The following is a 24,647-nucleotide window of genomic DNA, read 5'->3' on the forward strand; positions in this document are numbered from 1 at the left end:
AGTGGAGATTTCAACATGTATGCAATCCTAACACACAAAAAATAGAAGGGCTCTAAATGAGATATGAACAAAGAGCTATAGGAGCATAGATGAGGGAGTGATGAAGCCTTCCCAGGAAAGTTAGAGGAAGCGTGGCAGAAAAGATAACTTTGAACTGGGCCTTCAAGAAGAGGATTAAAAGCAGTCACTTGACACAAGTCTGGAAGCTAAGCCTTGCCATAGGTGAACACATTTTCCCACTTCCCTAGCAGATGTGAAATTCTTCAGCTTAACTTGTCTTGTGAGGGACCATCTGCACGCCAGTCTTTCCTCTCTCTCTCTTTCTCTCTCTCTTTTCTAAAGGTATGGAGAGATCTGTTGAGCCAGCAACAAAACAATCCCTATTTTTTTGCTGTATACAGTCACCATCTGCCCACCTATTCATCCACCTACCCACACACTCAACCCTTCTCTGACTCGACTTCCTTTTCTTAGAATGGCAGATTATGGAATATCTGCAAGTGAGAGTCAGAGTACAGAATAAGCATGAGAGCAGAGACCCATGGACACACAGCATTCAAGACTATGAAAGTGCTGTCATGCTTTCATATTGCCATAGACCTAGGGGATTCCTGCCCATGCTGCCTTCCAGGGGACATCCTTTCCTATTGACACCTTCAGAAGGTCCCTGGAACATGACATCTCCGTTGCTGCTAGTGGATATGATTAGGCCATAGGGCTCAATTAAGCTGATGACTGAGCAAATCCTCCGAAAGTCAGGCAGGTTGCAGTAAATGAAAACCATTAGCAATAACAACAAAATGGCTATCTGTCCCAATACGCTCTCATCATTTTCTTCCTGAGCATCCCCCATTCCTGCCTTGAAGCTCCCTCAGTTTCATCACTGGCCAGGGGCTGAGCTGTCTCTGCTGGCCAGGTCTGGGGCTCAGCCTCAAGTTCCATGAGCATCTACATCCTCTCCAGGGATACCAGCCAGGGAAACAGCCATGTTCTCGCCTCAGCTGTGGCATCTCATGAGCCTCATTATAGCCCTGGCCAGCAGCAAGAGATTCCCCATTGATTTAGTGAGACATCTGAGAGCAAAGGGATCCAGAAAGGTCATCTACATAATTTAAAACATTTTCGCACATAAGTACATGCATGTGCACACATTTACGCATGCAGGCGCACACTGAGTTTAAGTGCTGTGGGCTGTCGAAGGATTACTTCTTTCAGCTATTGTTTTTTCTCCCCTATTCACTAAATTTTGCTGAGAAAATGTGGATGACTGAACAAGAAGAGTTAAGTGATCTGATGTTGGGAAACAGAGTGTGAGAGAAGCTATTATGCCAACAAAATGTTGAGAGTCTTCTAATTTTTAGCCAATTGTTTAAAAGACGACAGACGGTAATGTTTATGAGATGTATAATTTAAGGCAAATCTGTCCAGATAGAGAGGAGAAAGCATCTTTAACTTGGCTAACAAATGTTGAGCTGCATTCAGATAAATAAAGCCAACAAAACCCAAGGCACATAATTGCAACACTGGAGAGATGGAAAACAATTTTTCTTCAGAAGAAAAAAAAGAATTGTAAGAACTGTGTGTACTCGAATAAGAAGTTTTTGATTCTTCCATCCTTCCATGCTGAGCAGTTGCATTTTTGGTCTCAGGTGAGGGCAGGATAGACCTCAAATCTTGAATCACTGAGACTTTTCGACAAGATCATGCTGCATGCCAGTTTTTCAGTTCCCCCCAATTATTGTTTTGAGCCAAATAACATGATCTTTGTTTCATTAATATTTAAGAGTAATTTAGATTGTGCCAGATGATCTTAAAGCTCATTTAAATCAGCTTGAAGATAATATTAAGCTTTCTCCCAGCAAAATCTACTACCATAAGTGATAGTGTCATCTGCATATAAATGATGGGCTGGATATGGTAATGAACAGCCAAGATTATCAATATAGAATGACAAATGTATTTGCTTTCAGATAAATCTTTCAAGGATCCATTACTCTGTTTTCAGAATTAAAGATGCATTGTTTTTGTCCAAATCATCTAAAGAAAACACAGAATGTTTTTATGAAATGAATCCTTTATTGTGCTAAAAAGAGAGGGGGAAAGTCCACAAATTATACACATATTGTTTTGCAAATACAATAATTAGAGTTTGCACAGATCATTACTTTATTGGAGTGAACAACTGTCTCTTGGCAATTGCTGCTTCTCCTTTTTCTTCCCTCCTTTTCCTCTTCCTTTTCTTTTAGATAGTCATGAACAATCTAAAACACTCCTTCATCTGAGACTGGCGTGAGCACATTTAAATTGCCATAGGCCTGTGGAATTCCTCCCCATGCCATCTTCTAGGTTACACCCTTTCATACGCCAAATACATTTGATTTTAATAAATCACATCTTTCCTTTTCACTAACCCAAAACTTACTTATATCTTTCATTTGAATAAAGTAAAGCCTCTGGATAACTATGCATTAGATATGATTTGTAAGAGTTAAATTAAGGACATCTTTTTCTCTCCTAAAAGAAGAGACTATTTTGAAAGTCCAAAGGAAAAAAAAAAGAAAAGAAATAGACAAAAAGAACAGTGAACACCGGTAAACATGTATTGATCTACGCGTGGTTGATGATACAAGCCTCTGGCTGCAAATACAGCCGTTTTTATTTTCTTAGCAGATGCTGGGCAGTTATGCAGGAGAGTGGTCATTCTCCCTTTTCTCCTGTCTCTCCCTTCCTCCTTTTATTTCTAGTATTCTATCCTGCCTCTTCCAAATACAGTGGAATCTCTACACCACGTTCAGTAGTTTTTGGAGGTGGTCTTGAAGTCTTAAAGCTGGCAAAGAGGGTGAAAGGTGCTGATGGGCAGGAAAAAGATGTTTTGCCACTTTTCCAAATCTGCAGAGTCAGTTCCTGCTCTGGGTCCAGGCAACTGGACCCTTGGGGAAAGACACCATGAAACATTGCCAATAAGGACCCTGCGGGCAACTACGTGTTTGATTTCTCTGTGTATCTCCTCGCACAGCTGCTAGGATGTAAGAGATACTCCCTGTCTGTGAATTGAATGAGAAAACGGCAATATCATGAACTTAGAGGAATTCTGGTGTAGGAGATAAGGATTTACTGCTTATCTATACACCATGGGATATGTTCAGACAAGTAAACTTCCTTCCTCTTCTGGGGCCCCCTAGCTTTGCACACACTTGAGGAATCTCTTCTCTTTTTTTTTCTTTTTTCCTTTTCTTTCCTTTTCTTTTTCTTTTCTTTCTTTCTTTTTTTTTTTTTTGAGACGGAGTCTTGCTCTTATTGTTCAGGCTGGAGTGCAATGGCGCAATCTCGTCTCACTGCAACCTCCGCCTCCTGGGTTCAAGTGATTCTCCTGCCTCAGCCTACTAAGTAGCTGGGATTACAGGCATTCACCACCACGCCTGGCTAATTTTTGTATTTTTAGTAGAGACGGGGTTTTGCCATGTTGGCCAGACTGGTCTCGAACTCCTGATCTCAGGTGATCTACCCACCTCAGCCTCCCAAAGTGCTGGAATTACAGGCGTGAGCCACCACTCCTGGCCGAGGAATCTCTTCTTTGACTTTCCAGTCCTTTGAGACAAAGGAGAGCCCAGGGGCAGAGTTACCTAAAAGGCTGTGAGGCAAGAGGAACTAAGGGGACTCCAGGTATGGTGGGAAGATCTAGGGTAGAAGTCAAATCGAATTGCTATGCAAAAATCAGCCAGCCTCATGTCTGTGTGCCTTTGCCCAGCCAGTGGCTTTTGCCTAGAATATTCTTGTCTATATAGGGAATTCCTATTCCTTAAAGATTCTGCCGAAAATTTCACACTCCCTTGGAAGTTTTCTGATCCTCTTGGCCACGTTGTATCTTCCTTCTCTGCTGATATAGTATTTTGCGTATGACTTTTTTTTTTTTTTTTTAACACTGGATATTTATTTTCAGGTGTCTGTTTTCTGCACTAGACTGTGTCTTCTGGAGGTTATATTTTATTTATCTTGATTTGTTCTATGCTTAGCATAGTGCCTGAAACATGGCAGGCATTTTAAAGAGATTTGCTGAGTGGGAATGACAGCACAAAGCACTGAGACTGTGCAATGGAGAGGGCGCTGGCAGGGCCACCCTGCGCAACTGTGTGAGCTGTGAACTGCACATCTGGATGCAGTGGTTCTCATCTCTGGATCCCCAACAAGTGGGTGGGGAGATGAGGAGCTTCAGGCTCAAAAAGAGATCATCTCAGGGCCCTTTTGTCCCTTTCCACCTAGTCCCCAGGGCTCTGAAATGATTTAGGTTCTTGAGGAGGCCATGCCTGCCAGGACAAGATGAAGTCCCTGTTGCCCCCCAAACCTCCCCTGATCTGTACCTAGTGTCTCAGGTTTTCCCAATAGATGCTCAGTCTTTCATTTCTTCAGTAAACAAATAGCTTGGAGCATTTTGGTGTGTTTTAGTTAAAGAATAATATTGAGACCAGATTTTTTCCTGTTATGATCATTTGAAGAGACTGAAAAGTAGAAAACCATTGTGCCCAGTCAGGTGGAAGATGGGAGTGGGGTGGAGGGGAAACGGCTGCAGAAAGAATATGTGAAAGACGAAGAAGACCTCCCTCAATACCAGGTCCCCACCCTGTTGGCTCTTTCTGGTTAGAAAATGAACACATGAACTTGGAAAACAGCCAGGTTTTAACCACAAAGGAAGGGCGGCTGGGGTTGGGAGAGGTAGGCTTAGAGGGCAAGGCTCCTGTGGGCTGGTAAGGGAGCTGGCTCCTGTCTCAAAGGGCTGAATGTCTTGTCCCCCCAACATTCACATGTTGAAAACTTACTGCCCAAGGTGATGGTGTTGGGAGATAGGGCCTGTGGGTGATTAGAATTGGATGAGATCATAAGGGAGCCCTTGTGAATGGGATTAGTGCCCTTTCAGGGCCAGAAGATAGCTTGCTCCCTCTCTCTGAGATAACCAGAAGCCGGAAGCTATCAGAACCCGATCCAGCTGGCACCCTGATCCCGGGCATCCACACTCTAGAACTGTGAAAAAGAAATTCCTGTTGTTTATAAGTCATCCAGTATTTGGTACCTTGTTACAGCAGCTAGAAGCAAGACACCCACTTCTCTTGACCGGCCTCAGTGTGGACTGCCAGTCCCTCTCAGGGTGGTTCTGCAGCCGGTGCTGGGCACGGGCATGAGGAGTGCTTTGGAGCCTGGGGAAGGAGGTGAGAAGAAAGAGCCCGTCCATGTGGTCTGAACTCACATTCAGCCCTTCCCCGCTGCAAAATGCCACCTCCTTTGAATGCGTTTTCTTTTCTTTCTTTCTTTCTTTGCTTTCTTTTTTTCTTTCTCCCTTCCTTCCTTCCTTCCTTCCTTCCTTCCTTCCTTCCTTCCTTCCTTCCTTCCTTCCTTCTTCCTTCCTTCCTTCCTTCCTTTCTTTCCTCTTTCTTTCTTTCTTTTTCTTTTTTCTTTATTTCTTTTCTTTCTTTTGTTCATTTATTCATTCTTTCATTCTCTTTCTTTTTTTTTTTTGAGATGGAGTCTCGCTCTGTAACCCAGACTGGAGTGCAGTGGGGAAATCTTGGCTCACTGCAACCTCCACCTCCCAGGTTCAAGTGATTCTTCTGCCTCAGCCTCCTGAGTAACTGGGACTACAGGCACGTGTCACCACACCCAGCTAATTTTTTTATTTTTATTTTTATTTTTTTTAGTAGAGATGGGGTTTCACCATACTGGCCAAGCTGGTCTCAAACTCTTGACCTTGTGTTCTGCCCTCGTTGCCCTCCCAAAGTGCTGGATTACAGGCATGAGCTACTATGCCTGGTCTTGAGTGCATTTTCTACGAGGCTAAAGAAATACTTGTCTTATTGCCAGACTTGAATGACATTAATCAGGGTCCAGCTTTGAGTCCTGGAAATTGGAGTTATAGCAGGGGGAAAGGATTTGTCTACCACATTTGAAATTTGGATTTTAGATAGACTGCATATCATTAACACAAGTTAGGACAGAGGGGCTGAAAGTGTATTCTGAAGAACCTAAGATCCCTGTGGACATTTTTGAGATCATTTGAATATTTTGCAAATATTTGTTTTAAATTTTTTTTTTTTTGAGACAGAGTCTAACTTTGTTGACCAGACTGGAGTACGGTGGTGCAATCTCGGCTCACTGCAACCTCCACCTCCTGGGTTCAAGTGATTCTCCTGCCTCAGCCTCCCAAGTAGCTGGGATTACACACACCCACCAGCACGCCCATGTTGGCCAGGCTGGTCTTGAACTCCTGACCTCAAGTGATCCACCCGCCTCATCCTCCCAAAGTTCTGGGATTACAGGTGTGAGCCAACCACACTCAGCTGAAATTTTTAAATACTGTATATTTTTAATGTAAACAAACAATGTATTATACATCAGCTTTTAACAGCGCATTTGCTTGTGGCTGCCAACCTAATTTTGCCTGTGTTAAGCCCAGATGTCGGAGTAAAGCTTTTCCTGACATCACTGTTAAGTGAAGAGTGTTTTAAGTTTGCAAAGCAAATTAAAAAAAAAAAACTGGTACCCCATTTGCAGCTACTCATCTGTGGAAATTAGACTTCCTTCACTATTACACATTCAAAACAAAATGCTAAAATAAATTGAATGCTAAAACTGATATGACTTCAATTTATATCCATAACTCCCCATTTTAAGTTTTGTGTCTCAGCGATTCTTCATTATCTCCTTATAATAAAAGTTATCAATTAAAGCCTATAAAATAAATGTTTAATAATAATTTGTCAATTTTAATCAGTTTTATACATTAGTGTGTAACAGCTGTTGCAAAGTACAGACACCCAACTAAAAATGGCTTAAGCAGAAAGAGGATTTATCATCTCACATAAAAAGAAATTCCAGGGTTGATTAGTTTGATGGCTCAGCCACACCCGTGAGGACCCGGCTTCCTCCTGTTTTCTGTTTTGCCTTCCTCAGGGTGTAATTTTTGTGCTAACCCTTCTCAAGATGGCAGGTGGGCTGCCATAGTTCCAAGCACCCTGTGCACACATGGAAATATCCAATGGGGGAAAAGGGCGAAATGTCTCTTCTTACGAGAAAGTAATTTCTTCAAGAAGCTACTGTGCAGGCCTCCTCTGCCGTATCCCAACCCTGTCTCAACCAGCTGTGGCAAGAAGGCCCTCCATAGTTGGCCTTTCCTCAACCGTGACGGGAAGATGTAGACCCTGAACAGGATCTGGGCTCAACCAGAAAGAACACAGAGGAGGAAGGCTGCTGGTACTCTGCTAACAGTGGCTGTGGGAATTTGGGGTCCTTATATGAATCTTTCAATTAAACAATTTTGCTAGTTTAAAAATTGGTTGAAAAATCTTCTGGGAGTATTATAAACTTTCCCTGGGCTGGGCTTGTGGGACTGTTTTCATTGCTGGTCAATTTTTCTGGGAGGGAAGGGAGAATTCCTACTTGGGTTAGCCTTGGTGCCATCCACCTGCTCTTCAGTGCATTTCCTCTCTCGCTAGCACTGGCTGCCATCTGTGTGGAAACTGACAGTTTACAGGGTGTTGTTATGCATATTTAATCCTCAAAGTAGGAAGTAATCTCCAGGCTAGATGACCATTGAATCACTTGGGAGCATCTTGAAAAGAAGAGATTCATGGGCCTTCATGCCAGGTCCACTGAACCAGAACCTCCTGAGGTAGAGCCTGGGAATTTACTTTTCAAAAAAAGTATTCTAGGTATCTCTGCAATTACAGGAAACTGCAAGAGGTTTGGCATGGCTAGGGAATTGATGTTGCTGAGGATGAGGCTGCAGATGTGGGCAGGGGTCAGGTTTTGCAGGGACTCCAAGTTTAGGACTTGGACTTTGTCCTGCAAGGTGGGATCAGATGAACACTTTGCAATGGCTCTCTGGTGGAACACAGTTGATTGACAGGCAATGGTCATTAAACCAAAGCAGTGGGAGTAGAAGAGAGGAGAGGGCAGAAGAGAGGCTAAGGAAATGCAATCAACAGGTCTTGGTTTCTAATTAAACTGAGAAGAAGGAAGACCAAAGTGGCTCCCAGGTGTCTAGCTTGGGTGATTCTCTCTCAATAGCTGGCTCTTCTGTCACTGGGTTGCTAGCTGAGGAAGACAGCACTGAGAAGACAGCACTGTAGATTCTCGACTCTTTCACCTCAATCTCTTCTTAACTTCACGCCCTATTCTTCCGCTCCCTACTTGTTTGTCCTAATCCTGAACTTACCCACATCGACTGCTCTGGTGGTCTCCTAATTCTCCCTTTCTTTCTTACAACGCAACCTGACTGCTCACCTTTCATCACAAAAGAACAGTCATAAATAACCAGGCTTCCACTGAAGATCTGCCTACATGACAGTTTTTGTCTGCAGAAAAAAGGAATAAAGCAAGTCCATGTCAGCTGGAGAGAAAATATTCCTATATAGCTCAAGCTAGGAGAGAAACCATGTGGGGCTGATTTTGATTTAAAGAAAATGCTCAGGGTTAAATAAAGAAAATGGTAAAAAGTATTTACCGTGATGCCTAGACTAGACCAGAAGATATTTAAATTCTCAAATTGTATTATTGCTTACTAGTATTCATTCTATTGCATTGTCTTCTAAGAAAAAATAAATTCTAATGTTTTGCAGAAAGACTAATGGAAACTGCAACAGGCTGGAAGGTGTTAATACCTATCCTTACCCATCGTTAGGGTCACGGCCAATGCCCCCATAACAAAAGACAGATTAATAAAGGAAAGGCATAACCAATTTATTTTAATCAAAGTTTTCTCTGACATGAGGGCTTCAGAAATTAAGATCCAAAGACCCAGGGAAAACTGTCCATTTTTATACTTAGATTTAATGAAAAATGGATAGCCATTTAGAATCCTTTTTGTGACTGGACAAAAAGGGTAGCAATATGGTTTGGCTATGTCCCCACCAAAATCTCAACTTGAATTGTATCTCCCAGAATTTCCATGTGTTGTGGGAGGGATCCTGGGTTAGGGGATAATTGAATCATGGGGGCCAGTCTTTCCTGTGCTATTCTTGTGATAGTGAATAAGTCTCATGAGATCTGATGGGTTTATCAGGGATTTCTGCTTTTGCTTCCTCCTCATTTTTCCCTTGCTGCCACCATGTAAGAAGTGCCATTTACCTTCCACCATGATTCTGAAGCCTCCCTAGCCATGTGGAACTGTAAGTCCAATTAAACCTCTTTTTGTTCCCTGTTTCAGGTATGTCTTTATCAGCAGCATGAAAACAAACTAATATAATAAATTGGTACCAGGAGTGGGGTGTTGCTGAAAGATAGCTGAAAAAGTGAAAGTGACTTTGGAGCACAGGTTGTAACAGTTTGAAGGGCTCAGAAGAATACAGGAAAATGACAGAAATTTTGGAACTTACTAGGAACTTGTTGAATGGCTTTGACAAAAATGCTGATAGTGATATGAATAATAAAGTCCAGGCTGAGGTGGTCTCAGATGGAGATGAGAAACTTGTTGGGAACTAGAGCAAAGGTGACTCTTGTTATGTTTTAGCAAAGAGACTGATGGCATTTTTCTCCTGCCTTAGAGATTTATAGAACTTTGAGCTTGAGAGAGATGATTTAGGGTATCTGGCAGAAGAAATTTCTAAGCAGCAAAGCATTCAAAAGATGACTTAAGTGCTGTTAATAGCATTCTGTTTTAAAAGGGAAACAGAGCATAAAAGTTCAGAAAATTTGCAGACTGATGATGCAGTAGAAAAGAAAAGCCCATCTTCTTTTATGTGTTTTTTTTTTTTTTGAGAAGAAAGTCAAGCCAGCTGCAGAAATTTGGATAAGTAGCAAGGAGTCTAATGTTAATCCCCAAGACCATAGGGAAAATGTCTCCAGAGCATGTCATAGACCTTCATGGCAGCCCTTCCCATCACAGGCACAGAGACCCAGGAGGAAAAAGTGGTTTCATAGGCCAGGCCCAGGGTCCCTATGCTGTGTGCAGTTGAGGGACTTGGTGCCTCACGTCCCAGCTGCTCCAGCTGTGGCTGAAAGGAGTCAATGTAGAGCTTGGGTGGTGGCTTCAGAGGGTGGAGGCCCCAAACCTTGGCAGCTTCCACATGGTGTTGAGCCTGCAGGTGCACAGAAGTCAAGAATTGAGGTTTGGGAATCTCCATCTAAATTTCAGAACATGTATGGAAACACCTGGATGCCCAGGCAGAAGTTTGCTGCAGGGGCAGGTCCTCATGAGGAACCTCTGCTAGGGCAGTGCGGAAGGGAAATATGGGGTTGGAACTCCACAGAGTCCCTACTGGGGTACTGCCTAGTGGAAGATGTGAGAAGAGAGCCACCGATGTTGAGACCCCAGAATAGTAGATCCACTGACAGCTTGCATCGTGTGGTTGGAAAAGCTGCAGACACAATGCCAGCCTGTGAAAGCAACCAGGAGGGAGGCTGTACCCTGCAAAGCCACAGGGGTGGAGCTCTCCAAGATCATGGGAACCCACCTCTTGCATCAGTGTGACCTGGATGTGAGATCTGGAGTCAAAGGAGGTCATTTTGGAGTCAAAGGAGGTCATTTTGACTGCCCCACTGGATTTTGGACTTGCATGAGCCTTGTAATCCCTCTGTTTTGGCCAATTTCTCCCATTTGGAATGGCTGTATTTACCCAATACCTGTATCACCATTGTGTCTAGGATGTAACTAGCTTGCTTTTGATTTTACAGGCTCATAGGTAGAAGGGACTTGCCTTGTCTCAGGTGAGACTTTGGACTGTGCACTTTTGGGTTAATGGTGAAATAAGTTAAAACTGGGGGACAGTTGGGAAGGCACGATTGGTTTTGAAATGTGAGGACATGAGATTTGGAGGCGTCAGGGGTAGAATGATATGGTTTGGCTGTGTACCCACCCATATCTCAACTTGAATTGGATGTCCCAGAATTCCCACATGTGGGAGGGACCCAGTGGGAGGTAACTGAATCATGGGGGCTGGCCTTTCCTGTACTATTTTCATTATAGTGGATAAGTCTCATGAGATCTGATGGGTTTATCAGGTGTTTCTGCTTTTGCTTCCTCCTCATTTTTCTCCTGCCACTGCCATGTAATAAGTGCCTTTCATCTCCTGCCATGATTATGAAGCCACCCCAGCCACGTGGAACTGTAAGTCCAATTAAACCTCTTTTTGTTCCCAGTTTCGGTTATGTCTTTGTCAGCAGCATGAAAAGAAGCTAATACAGGTAGGAGCTAATGGTAAGAGAGTTTGGGGGGAAATCTATCAAGGCCTATCCAGATTCTTCGTGGCCTCTCTGTATAGCACTTTTTGCTCCCTGGTATAGGGCAGGACCCCTTAGGAACGAGCGTCTTATGACCAACTATCAGTCAAGGTAGGTCAGAGAACTTCTTTAAGGGCAGCTCCTACACAGAAAGGCAAGAGAAGTTTAGGGTGACTTTCTGAGGTTGCTTCAGAAGGCTTCCAACCTCCTTCAGTTCAAAGTACTCAGCATTCCAAAGTGCCATACTTTAGGGTGTGATTTTTCTGAACCCCAACAGAGCTATGACTGAGTAGTGGAAGGGTAAAATTAAAATCCTTGAATTTCATGAATACTAAATTTTAAGAAATATTTTTTGAAAGCCATGCATGAAAAACTCTCAGAGATTTTACTTTTTTCTTCAGAAAACGTTTGATTAGCACCATCCCCATCTGACCACTTCTGCCGTTTCCAAGATTTCTAGGCTGACACATGCTCCACTCCTTTTCTCTATATAAAGACGCTCTGTGTCCCCACTTCTTGCTCCACTCACTGGAAACCCGACTTGTGGTTCAGCTGCTGACAAATTCTGGATGAATGCAAGCAGCTCATTTCACTGCCACTAAAATAAAGCACATGAAAGGGAATCATTTCATGTGTAAAATAATAAAGGACTTTATGATTTTTTTTTTTTTTTGAGGCAGGGTCTTGCTGTCACCCAGGCTGGAATGCAGTGGTGCAGTCGTAGCTCATTGCAGCCCCAATGTCCTAGGCTCATACAATTCTCCCGCTTTAGCCTCCTGAGTAGTTTGGAACTACAGGTCTGAGTGACTGCACTGGGCTGAGAAACCGTTAATGATCAAAAGTCTACCATCTCATTCACCAAAAAGTAGGTGAGAACAATATTTAGAAAGAAACAGACATTTGGAATTTTTTAAAAAAATGTGGCATATCTGTCCTGTAGATTTTTACTCAATAACAATGTATGACCAAAATAAACAATTTTACTGATGTGTGAAAATACATGAGTGAATTTCAAAAGAATTTTGTTGAGTAAAAGAAGCCAGACCTCCCAAATAAGACTACATAGTATATAATTCCATTTTAATAAAATTTCATAAACTAAAAATGAATCTATAATGGCAAAAATAAAACAAACAAAACCTCGGTGTTTGCCTAGGGCTACTAGGAAGGGAAGACAAGTTACAAGGGAGTACGAAGAAACTTTTAGCTGGGATGGAAACATTCATTCATAATCCTGATAGCAGCGCAGGTTTCACCAGTGTCTACCTAGGTCAAGTCTCATCAAATTGACACTTTCAATGCGTGCAATTTATCGTGCCTCTATTCTATGCAAATAAAGCTGTAACAAAAATAAACAGAGGAAGAACAGAGATTGATTCCTTCTCAGCTGAAATTTTCAACATGGGAACATGAATCATCTTTCTCTAGGCTAATTTTTCTTTTTTTTGGGGGGGGGACGGAGTTTTGCTCTTGTTACCCAGGCTGGAGTGCAATGGCGCGATCTTGACTCACCGCAACCTCCGCCTCCTGGGTTCAGGCAATTCTCCTGCCTCAGCCTCCTGACTAGCTGGGATTACAGGCACGCGCCACCATGCCCAGCTGATTTTTTGTATTTTTAGTAGAGACGGGGTTTCTCCGTGTTGACCAGGATGGTCTCGATCTCTTGACCTCGCGATCCACCCGCCTCGGCCTCCCAAAGTGCTGGGATTACAGGCGGCTAATTTTTCTTTATAATTTTACAGATATTTTTGCAGGTTTCCATTTCCCCACTAGCTCTGCAAGTCATGTCAGTAGGTCCTTTCTACTGACCAGACACTTGGGTATAATGAGACCTCCAGAGGCACGGGCTGGCCAAGGTGTAAAATGTGTCTTTTGTGGGTCCCTCTTGAGTTCCTGGTTATTTCCATTCCAGCCAGCAAGCCAGCATGGGCAGCAGGAGGCTGTCTCTGTGACTGTGCTGTGCTCTCTCTAGCGACCCTTTCTCCCGCGTATGCTGGGAGTTCATCAATGAGCGGCAGTTGGCACGCGGAGATGAGCAAAGTTCAGGTGGCCGGAGGAAAAATGGCTTCCTTGGGGAGAATGCATCACAGGGAGACCAAATTCCCCTGTGGAAGAGAAACACGAAAGGAAAATCAGAGCAGGGAGGAGCCATTCCCATGAACAGCTTGCAGGGGCAGGGGTCACCCCTGCCTCTGTTGGCCCCAGAGCTGGAGGGCTGCTGGAGGTGAGGTCCCAAAGGCCCTCCTTCCTCCTTCATGTCTTTGCCTGTCTGCATCTTGCATGAACAGATGGCACTGTGGCATCTGTGGTCATCATGCAGCAGATCCCCCAGAACCATCCTGTTTCATGCTCCCCAGAGTTGACCTGCTTAGAGGTCAGGGATAAGGCTTACAAACTGATAGTGAAGTGATATTTCCTTGTCCTTTCCAAATCTCCCTTTCCTATCCTGGTAGATATTGGTGACCGCCAAGCTCTTACAGCTAGAATCACTCAATTTCACATACCTGTTAAAAAGAAGAAGAAGAAAAAAAAGAAGAAACAAGTAGAAAAGAGATTAAGCCTTCTCAACAGGAATTCGACTATGATTATTTGGCAATTATTCCAACAGTATTATATGTATGGAAAATATTAGCTGTACTCGATTGAGGGGCTATTTAATAGTTAGGCACTTCACTAGGCACTTTATATACCTTATCCATCTTAATCCACACCATACCCCTGGAAACTGTTGTGATCATATTCCACAGATGAGAAAATTGAAGCTCTAGAATACAGAGTGACTTCCCTAAGACCACATGGAGCTACTGAGATTTGAACTCAGGTATGTCTAGCTGTAAACCAAGTTCTCTTTCTTCCATAGCAGACCACCAACTCATTCCCCGGGCAGCACTGAATTAGACACAGTTGGCTTGCCTCACATCTCTTTGTCCAGACTCCTACTTTGGGTTTTGTATGCTCTGGGCCAAGTCTCTCCATACCCAGGCTTGTAACAGGTTGTCAAAAACTACGTTGGCTGGTAAAGAATTTCGGTACGGCACTTCCATTTCAGAACAGAAACTAAAAGACCAAAAAGCAGTCTGAGCGTCCATGAATGAATCTGGAAGGCTCTAGTGGGGTCAACAATGCACAGTGCAGCTGCATTTTCTTGCCTTTTCCAAATCTTCCTTTCCTATCCTGGTAGAGATCGCTGACCTCTGAGCTCTTTCTCAAATCACTCCCAAGCAATCTCATGGTCAAGGAGACTATTTTGAGACAGGAGGGGCATGGGTGAGCCCCAGAGCAGAGTGTCTCAGGGGTTACTAGGGGGATGACCATGTCAGGTCCCCTCTGTTCATGGAGCCAGACGTGTCCATCCCTGAGGCGTCTGTGGCATTAATTTGTTTTCCTTCCTGGGTCTGCCAGGGCTTCAATGTCCTCCCATAAAAAGTGATGGGGAGGGAGAGCAGAAAGAGTAACAAGAGGAAATGAAAGCTCTTTTGGGAAAGGCAACTGTGACAAATTGAAAGGGTGGAGGAAATATGAGCACAAACAAGAGAGGGGAGAACAGGCTGGGAGAGAAGGAGGAAAAGAGGCCTGTGTCTGCAGACTCTGGACTACAGAGCACCGATTTGTTTTCTATAAAAAGAGATGTGTTATTTTTCCCCCTCTCTTGGCAAATAATGACAAAGAAGGATGGTTGCAGAGTTTGCTGAAATGGAATAGTCTGTGGGGGTATTCCGAGTGAATGAAATGTACTCTCAGATATCTTATCATGTTCCCCACCAACTTGTTTTTATTTCAAATTGCCTACAACAGGTGCCGGAGTCCCTGGGCAAAGTATAATATCGTACCTTGCAACAGGTGTGCGTGGAGCACACATAGAAACAGTAAAGAAAGGTTACACAACATGACTGGTCTCATATGGCTTGGAGCAGCTCTAGAATTTAAAACATTTCCCTACCCTTGAGTTAAATTGGGCCCCCATGCTATGTGTTCTGTAACTTAATATGAAAGGCTGCTGATGGATGGGTTGCCACCATGGCCACCAAAGTCAGTGGTGGGCACCTGCAGGGAACACGTGTGTCCTGAGTGGACAGTACTGCAAATACAGCCCTTCCTGAAATGTTCACTTCTCAAAGCGCAGTGTTTGCGCGCATGTGCAGCAGGCTCTCCCCTGCACTTTGGAAAGATGAAACAGTTTAATGCAGATGTCAGCCATACCAAAGACACTTCTCAAGATGCAGCCCAAACAGAATAAACTGTAGTCTGTGAAAACATTTTCAGCACCCTCATTCTACTTTTTTTCTTGCTCAAGAAAGCAGATATGAATGCAAGTGACTGACAGTGGTGGCATTGAACTGGTTCTAATTTGATGGAAAAATAAAATCCCTATCCTTCTATTTTCCACTTGTAACAGACTTACAGATGCACCACCTGCAGCTGATGATGATATGTCCGTGTGAGATCCAGTACTACATCTGAGAACCACTGGTTAAAAAGGACGTTTTAAATGATAAAGTATGTCACAGCAATATAGAACATTATGTTTTCTCCAGGTGTTTTCCTGCATGGCATTTGAAATGGAGCAGAACATTCTCAGCAGGTAGAAGGTTAACCAGGTGTATCATTCAGGATTCTGAGGTGCAAGCAACAGAAACAGATTCTGTCTGCTTTAAGCACAAAAAAGATGTATTAAAAGGGTAACATTTGGCTCACAGAGTTGCTGACGATATGGAGGACCTGAACATTCAGAACAATATCCCAAACAGCTGTAGAGCTTGCCTGGTAAGGGTCTGGACTCTGCTGGGCTGCCTCTGAGCCCTAATGCTATGACCAGCCCCACCTAAACCAGCAGCACCAGCTCTGCTGGCTCAAAGTCTCCATGTTTCTGCAAACACTGCTACTACCAAAAGGTATGCCTCGTGGCCCCTGGCCCTATGAGGCAGCCCCAGAGGACTGGCCAAGTGGAGGATATGAGTTGGAATCCTGGCATGTGCTTGGTAGTAGGTGTATTATGAGGGGAAATCAGTGGATAATCTTAATTCTGACATTTTGCTAGACTGTGGTCTGGGCCACCATGTTTCTCATCTACATCTCTATCCCCAGGCCCTAGCATAATACCTGGCACTTAGAAAGGGCTCAATAAGCATTTGTTGAAATGAATTAAAATTGAATTTTAAATTTAGAAGCACTCTTTCCAAGGGCTGGCTGCCAGTCACTATTGCAAATTAGTTCTAGTAAATCAAAGTAAATTAGAAATGCAATCAAAAATAGAGTCTCTAAGTCTAGTGGTTATATGCACTTACCTACCATAGCATTTGCCCTTAGACCTGTGGCTTAGTGGTTTGTTTGTTGCTTAAGCTCAAAGACAGCTTTACCTTTTCTAGTAATAACGATGTGTGCATGTGACTGTGTCTCTGTGTGTCTGTGCATCTCCATCCATGTAAGCATATTGACTGAAGGTTATTTTTGAACCAAGAAATGAAATTAACATTAGCCTTCATCTGGAGGCCAGAGAATTCCAGAGTATTTGCTCTTGTTTGATGGGGGAGAGGGAAAGGAAGGATGATCCTTTCCCCTGTGCAATCTCTCTCTCTCAATCTCTCTAGAAACCCATTTGCAGTGGGTGGGCTACTATATTAATCAAATATGCACATCTTGTTCTCACTTAGAAGTGTGAGCTAAACAAACGGTACACATGGACATAAAGATGAAGAAAATAGACTCTAGGGATTCCAAAGCTGGGAGGAAAAGCGGAGGGCGAGGGTTGAAAAATTACCTACTGGGTGCAACGTCTAATATTTGGGTAATGGGCATCCTAGAAGCCCAATCTCCACCATTATGCATGTAATATCTATGTAACAAACAAGCACATGTATCCCCTGAATCTAAATAACATTTAATAAAAGAAATGTGCACATAATATCCTTATTGAATTACTGCAGATGTTTTGCCCTGTTCATTTCTTCCTGGTCACTTGCAGAATTCCAGAGTTCAAGACTGCAGAGTAGACAGCAATGTAGAAGATCATTCCTTCAGCAGATTCAGCAAGATGGCTATCTTAAAACAAATTAGTGTGGGAGCATTGGTGTACGATTGAAGTATGGATTACTTCCTGTAGCATACATGCCAAAGAGTTTTAATTGAATCTACGTAAGTCATAAATTTTTATGCTTTTGATTCAGAAAAATCCTTTTAAAGTGCAGAATCTCAAGGTCATCACATTTGGAGAATACCACCTTTCTTGACCCGGAATATCCTTCTTCTTCTGTCTTCCAACATCAGAGCTCAAGGCTCTCAGGCCTTCAGACTCTGGGACTTAACACCAGAAGCCCCTCATCCCTCACTCCCATTTTGGTTCTCAGGTTTCAGACTCAGTCTGATTCATACCACTGGCTTCCCTGGTTCTCCAGCTTCCAAAGGCCATATTGTGGGACTTCTTAGCCTCCGTAAGTGTGTGAAACAATTCCCGTAATAAATTCCCTCGTATATAAGATATACATATCTTATTGGTTCTGTTTCTCTGGGCAACCCTGACTAATATAGATTTTGGTGCTTAAATATCATCATGAACTAAGTTCCATCTGTTTTAACTTCAATTGGATTAAAGTCTGAATGTGTCCATTTTCTGCCATAAAGAGCTATTTTCTCAGAGTAGGAGGGTTGTGTGTGTGTGCATGTGCATGTGCGTGTGTGTGTATGTGTGAAGTTTCCCTAAGTGAATATTTTCCCTCATTGCTGCAGAAATTATTTTTTAATATGTTTTGCATTTTTTCATTTTGAAAAATGTAGCCGCTTGATTCTCACTATGGTTAAAATAAGTATATATGAAATGGAAAAAACCTAGCAAGATATTAAAAATATCTATGAGTAGAATAATGATAGTTGCATTATTTTCTTTTACTCTTCTGTAGTTTCCAGTTTTTCAATAATGAGCATGTATTGCTTTCATTATCAGAAGAAAAATACATTTTACAGGCTTATTTTACAATATTATAATTCTTGCATTCTTAAAAACTCCCATTCTGAAAAGTTATGCGCCAAAAATAACAGCATTTACAGAGAAAACAGGATTGGGACAAATCACTGAAACCTATGGAAGTTTGAAACCAGAATATCAGTAAAGATCACTGGTAATCCTAATACTGACACACAGGTATATACAGGAATACGAAGCCTATGGCTAATACTTCCTCTTTTGAAATCTATTTTAGAGGGCATTCACTTTTGACTGATAACATTTTCATCAATATCAAAATTTGGATCTAGGGTACAGCCTTCTTCATTAGCTCACTGTTTTGACACAGGGCATGATATCTTTGCAGTTTCTTTCTCTGTACTCTCAGTCTGCCCAAATAGCTTAGGACACTACTTGAACTACAGAAAGGCAAGACTGCAGATTTTCAGGGTATTTTTTCCTGAAGTTTTAGCAATTTATGTATGTATGTATGTATGTATTTATTTTGAGGTGGAATCTCACTCTGTCGCCCAGGCTGGAGTGCAGTGGCGTGATCTTGGCCCACTGCAACCTCTGCCTCCCAGCTTCAAGCAATTCCCTGTCTCAGCCTCCCGAGTAGCTGAGGTTACAGGCTCCCACCACCATGCCCGGCTAATTTGTTTTGTATTTTTAGTAGGGACGAGGTTTCTTGATCCTGGCCAGGCTGGTCTTCAACTCCTGACCTTGTGATCCACCTGTCACAGCCTCCCAAACTGCTGGGATTACAGATGTGAGCCACCACACCTGGCCTTAGCTTGTATTTTTAAGACTTCAGTTTTGAAAACGTTTACTTCAAATTGCTTCAAAATATTAACATGCTGGAGAAAGTTGCATCAGAACCAACACAACTTCCACATAATACTGACTCATCCCCTGTTTGCTGATCACTTGTGAGCTCATTTGTATTAAAAAAAAAATGTATTGCCACAGGACAGACTTTATTAAAAACGCTATGCCCAGTAAAGGTGGTGTCCAGAATGTAGACAGCTGGAGAGAACAAGAAGAAGAAACATATAAGCAGAGCAGCCAAGTAGTCCGAAATCTAAGGAAAGACAGGCTCCTCCTAGAAAAGATGGGCATGAACACTGGCTCCCTTAAGGCAGAGCAGAGTGGGAAGAGACACCATTTGCCATCCTCATGGATATGAAGAGTTAAGCTAAAATGTTAGTGAATAGTAAAAAAAAAAAAAAAAAAAAAAAACTCTGGCTGCTGAGACAGTATAGAACCCACAGACATAAGAGACATCGTATCTACACCAAGGCTCTTCTCCAGGGACCTTCTCCAGGGGCTCACAGGTAAGACTGGGGCAATGGTGGGAGACCTGAGAAAGCAGATTTGGAGGAAGAAGTAGCTGCCACTGCAGGAAAAGCAAAAGGCTTCTTTTCCATTGAGCAAAAGCCTTGAGCCCCTGAAGATGGGCAACAAATCTTGACACCTGCAGGATACAGGGAAAGGGTAAAGAGAAAAACACTGTTACCTCTGTGAAAGGGGCAGGAGGCATTCCTGGGCCAAGGATCCTACACCAATGCTGTGAGAGGTCTTCTACTGCTAAAGGAGGGCAGGAAGACTCACCAAAGACACAGGGCACAGTTTGCCTGCCATAGGGAGTGGGGTAGAATCCCTGAGAAAACCCCAAGAATGAGATCCAGGATACAGATCCTGCCTGAGACTGAGGGTGAGCAGCGAAAGAAAGACCAGCCCCCTCCCACCTTACACCACCAGCAAATCCAAGTAACAAGTAACAGCTGTCCACTGTTATATAAAACACATAAGAATATATTAAAAGAGACTCTCTTTGAGGCACAGGCACATAGTAAAGGCTGAAACATGGTGGTGGACAAGAATCTTTGAGAATAAGCCTCTAGAATCCTATTTCCCCTACCCTACGTCTGACTCAAAGTTAGACCAGGATTTCTCAACCTCATCTTATTAACACTGTTGGCCAGATAATTATTTGCTGTGGGGAGCTATCTGTGCATTGTAGTACGTTTAGCAGCATCCCTGGCTTCTACCCACTAAATTCCAGTATCATGTTTTTCTCCCAGTTGTGATAATTAAAAAAAGTCTCCAGACATTGCCAAATATTCACTGGGGGGGTGGAAATCACCCGTGGTTGGAAAACCACTGCATTAGAAGAATTGGAAGCTACTATTGAACAAAAGAGGGCCACAAACCCAAACCCAAGTCCACTTCAACTCCCAACTAGATTGACTCAACACTAAAGCCCAGACAGAAGAAAAGACATGCTCATTTCCAGACAGAGATAATGGTTATCTCACTCTCTGTTATTTTACCCATGATTCCAGCACTGTACAAAATATCATGAGACAGAGGAAGAAGCAGAAAAAAATCAACTTGTTGTTAAGAGACAAAGTTATCAACCGGATCAAACTCAAGAGATGACCTGGATGTTGGTACTAAGAGACAGGAAATTACTATAATTAATATTTAAAAGCTCTAGTGGACTAGTGAAGAACATGAATAAACAGATGAAAAAACTGAGCAGAGAGAGGAAAACTGTAACAAAGAGTCAAATGACAATGCCAAAAATAAAAAGAGATGAAGAATGAATGCCTTTGAGGGCTCACAAACAGAACTGACACAGTTGAGGATTGGTGAACTTGAAAACAGGTCAAGAGAAATTATCCAACCTGAAACACCAAAAGAAATAAAAAGTAAGAAAAGCAGACTAGAACTGTAAGACAATATCAAATTGTTCAATGCATCTGTAATTGAAATCCCAAAGGATAAGAAAGAGACAGAGAAGAAGAAATATTTGAAGAGACAATGGCATAGAATTTTCCAAAAATAAAGAAAAACATCACTGGACAGATCCAAGCAGCTCAGATATCCCAAAGCATGAGAAATAAAAGAGAAGGAGGAGAAGGAGGAAGGGGAGGAGGAGGAAGAAGAGAAACAATAGCCTGACACAACCTATGCATGCAAACTCCTATAAACAAAACTTAAAGAAAAATAGACCCAAAGAAAAAGATGAGAATTACAACTGATTTCTATTCTGAAGCTATACAATCCAGAAGACAACAGAGTGAAAAATGCAAAGAACTGAAAGGAAATATACAAACAAACAAACAAATAAACAAACAGTAAATCCAGAATTCTATATCTAGCCAGAATATTTTTCAAAATGAAAGTAAAGTAAATACTGTTTTAGGCAAACAAAGGCTGAGAGAATTCACTACCTACAACTCTGCACCTCCAGGAATGTTAAAAGAGGCCCTTTTAGACAGATATGACATCCAACAGACACTTAAATTTACAAACAAAAAATAAAGATCTCTGGAAATGGTTAAAATAAAGGTAAAAATATTTTTTGTTATGTTTAATCACTCTCTAGAATGAAAGATAATTGACTCTGTAAAACAAAAATAGTAGGAGGGAGGAATGAGAAGTTTACTGTTGTAAGGTCCTTACATTACACATGAAGCCTTACATTATTTGACAGTAATTAATTGTGACATATATTGTAAAACATAGGGCATTCATTAAAAAATTTTAAAGGCATAAATAATAAGTCAATACTAGAGACAAAATTGAGTAAAAAGTATTCAATCCAAAAGCAGGCAGGCAAAGGAGAACAAAACAACAAAAATAACACATTAAATAAAAAACAAATAGCAACATGGCAGATTTAAGTCCAACCACGTCAATAATTATATTAAATGTAAATGACTAACGACATCAAATTAAAAGGCAGAAATTGTCAGTTTGGTTAAAAAAGCAAGATCCAACCAGATGCTATGTATAAGAAACCTACTTTAAATATAAAAATATACAGAGGTTGAAAGTTAAAAGATGAAAAAGATACACCAAGTATATCAAGTAAATGCTAATCAAAATAAAGCAAACATGATTGTATTAATATCAAAGTAGACTTTAGAATAAGAAATATTAATAGGGTTACAAAATGATAGAATAATAATGGGGGGTCGATTCATCAGGAAGACGTAACAATCCTAGAGAAATATGGACTGAACAACAGAACTTCAAAATGCATGAAACAAAAGCTGATAGAACTGAAAAAAGAAATAGATAAATTCAAAATTGTGACTAGAGTTCAACGATTCTGTCTCAGCAATAGATAGAAAGGTAGACAGAAAATCAGTAAGGAGATAGGTGACTGAAGAACGCTATCAACCAACTTGAGCTAACTGACACTCACAGAGCACTCCATCCAACAGTAGCACAATACACATTCCCTTTTCACATGTACATGGAACATTCACAAGATAGAACATATTCTGGGCCATAAAATAAATCTTTGCACATTTAAATGAACCGAAGTGATACAAAGTATGTTCTCCTGCCACAGTTCTGGTTTATAGAATTAAACTGGAAGTCAACAACAAAACAATATCTGAAAAACCCACAATATATAGAAATTAAATAATATACTTCTACATAACCTGTTATCAAAGTGGAAGTTACAAGTGAGTTAGAAAAAATTTTTGAGAAGTCTAGTCTTCACAGCTCTGTGCCCTCTGCTCCTAGAAGCCCAGCCTCTGTGGCCCTGTGACCTGCAGATATTGGGAGATCCACAGCTAAGACACCAGGATCCCCTGGAAGATTAGAAATAAAACTTTCTGGATATAGAATCTCTACAATCATGGTGGATGGGAGGCAAAACTAGAATGCAGCTCCAACTCAGATGAACAAAGCAGTGTGTGCAGGCTCACATCGTGAATTTTTGCTCCAGGATGGCTACAGGAATAAATCAGGAAACCTGAGAGGATCCACAGACCCCCTGAAAAAAGTGGATTGCTCCTGCAGAACTCAGGAAACACCCCTAATACTGTGCTGGTATCCATGGCTGAGAGAGCCATAGACAGTTCACATCACAGGACTCTGTGCAGACCACTGCCAATACCTGCCTGAAGTCTGGTAGACTTGCTGGGTGGCTAGATCCAGAAGAGAGATAATAATCACTACAGCTCAGCACTTAGGAAGTCACATCCATAGGAAAAGGGGGAGAGTACTATATCAAGGGAATACCCTGTGGGACAAAAGAATCTGGACAACAGCCTTCAGCCCTAGACCATCCCTCTGACAGAGCCTACCTAAATGAGAAGGAACCAGAAAACCAACTCTGATAGTATTACAAGACGAAGTTCTTTAACATTCCCAAAAAATCACACTGGCTCACAAATATACCCAAACCAAGAAGAAATCCCTGATTTACCTGAAAAAGAATTTAGGAGGTTAGTTATTAAGCTAATCAGGGAGGCACCAAAGAAAGGTGAAGCTCAATGCAAAGAAATCCAAAATCCTTCACTTCACAAGAAGTGAAGGAAGAAACATCAAGGAAATAGATAGCATAAAGAAAAGACAATCAAAACTTCAAATGAACACACTTACAGAAATGCAAAATGTTCTAGAAAGTCTCGGAAATAGAATTGAACAAGTAGAAGAAAGAAATTCAGGCTCAAAGACAAGGTCTTCCAATTAGCCCAGTCCAACAAAGACAAAGAAAAAAGAATAAGAAAATACAAACAAAACCTTCAAGAAATCTGGGCGTGTGTTAACGAACAAACCTAAGAATAATTAATGTTCCTGAGGAAGAAACAAAATCTAAAATTTGGAAAACATATTTGGGGCAATAATTGAGGAAAACTTCTCCAGCCTTGCTAAAGACCTAGACATCCAAATACAAGAAGCACAAAGAACACCTGAGACATTCATTGCAAAAAGATCATCACCTAGGCACATTGTCATCAGGTTATCTAAAGTTAAGAGGAAGGAAAGAATCTTAAGAGTTGTGAGACAGAAGTACCAGGTAACCAATAAAGGAAAACCTATCAGATTAACAGCAGGTTTCTCAGCAGAAACCCTACAAGCTAGAAGGGATTGAGGCCCTATTTTCAGCCTCCTCAAACAAAACAATTATCAGCCAAGAATTTTGTATCCAGTGAAACTATGCTTCATATATGAAGAAAAGATACAGTATTTTTCAGACAAACACTGAGAGAATTCACCACTACCAAGCCACCACTATAAGAACTGCTACAAGGAGCTCTAAATATTGAAGCAAATGCTGAAAACACATCAAAACAGAACCTCTTTAAAGCATAAATCTCACAGGATCTATGAAACAAAAAAAAATACAATTAAAAAAACAAAAACAAAAAACCAGGGTATACAGGCAACAAATAGCACAATGACTGGAATGCCACCTCATATCTCAATACTAACGTTGAATGTAAATGGCCTAAATGCTCCACTTAAAAGGTACATAATTGCAGAATGGGTAAGAATTCACCAACCAACTATCTGCTGCCTTCATGATACTCACCTAATACATAAGGACTCACACAAATTTAAGGTAAAGGGGTAGGAAAAGACATTTCATGTAAATGGACACCAACTATTTTTTATATTGGACAAAACAAACTTTAAAGCAACAGCAATTAAAAAGACAAAGAAGCACATTACATAATGATAAAAAGCCTTG

At 41.7% G+C, this 24,647-nt stretch overlaps 1 long non-coding RNA gene across 1 annotated transcript; it reads left to right on the forward strand.

The window, feature by feature from the left end:
• Positions 1-3,036: 3,036 nt before the first annotated feature.
• Positions 3,037-22,768, forward strand: LOC116528953. The gene is made up of 3 exons (XR_004259302.1): positions 3,037-3,046; positions 15,962-15,969; positions 22,670-22,768. It is a non-coding gene; the product is annotated as an uncharacterized LOC116528953 (long non-coding RNA).
• Positions 22,769-24,647: the final 1,879 nt, after the last annotated feature.

This window comes from Sapajus apella, unplaced genomic scaffold, assembly GCF_009761245.1.
Source record: "Sapajus apella isolate SASKATOON/1434 unplaced genomic scaffold, GSC_monkey_1.0 scaffold61, whole genome shotgun sequence".
In the NCBI taxonomy this organism is placed as follows: Eukaryota; Metazoa; Chordata; class Mammalia; order Primates; family Cebidae; genus Sapajus; species Sapajus apella.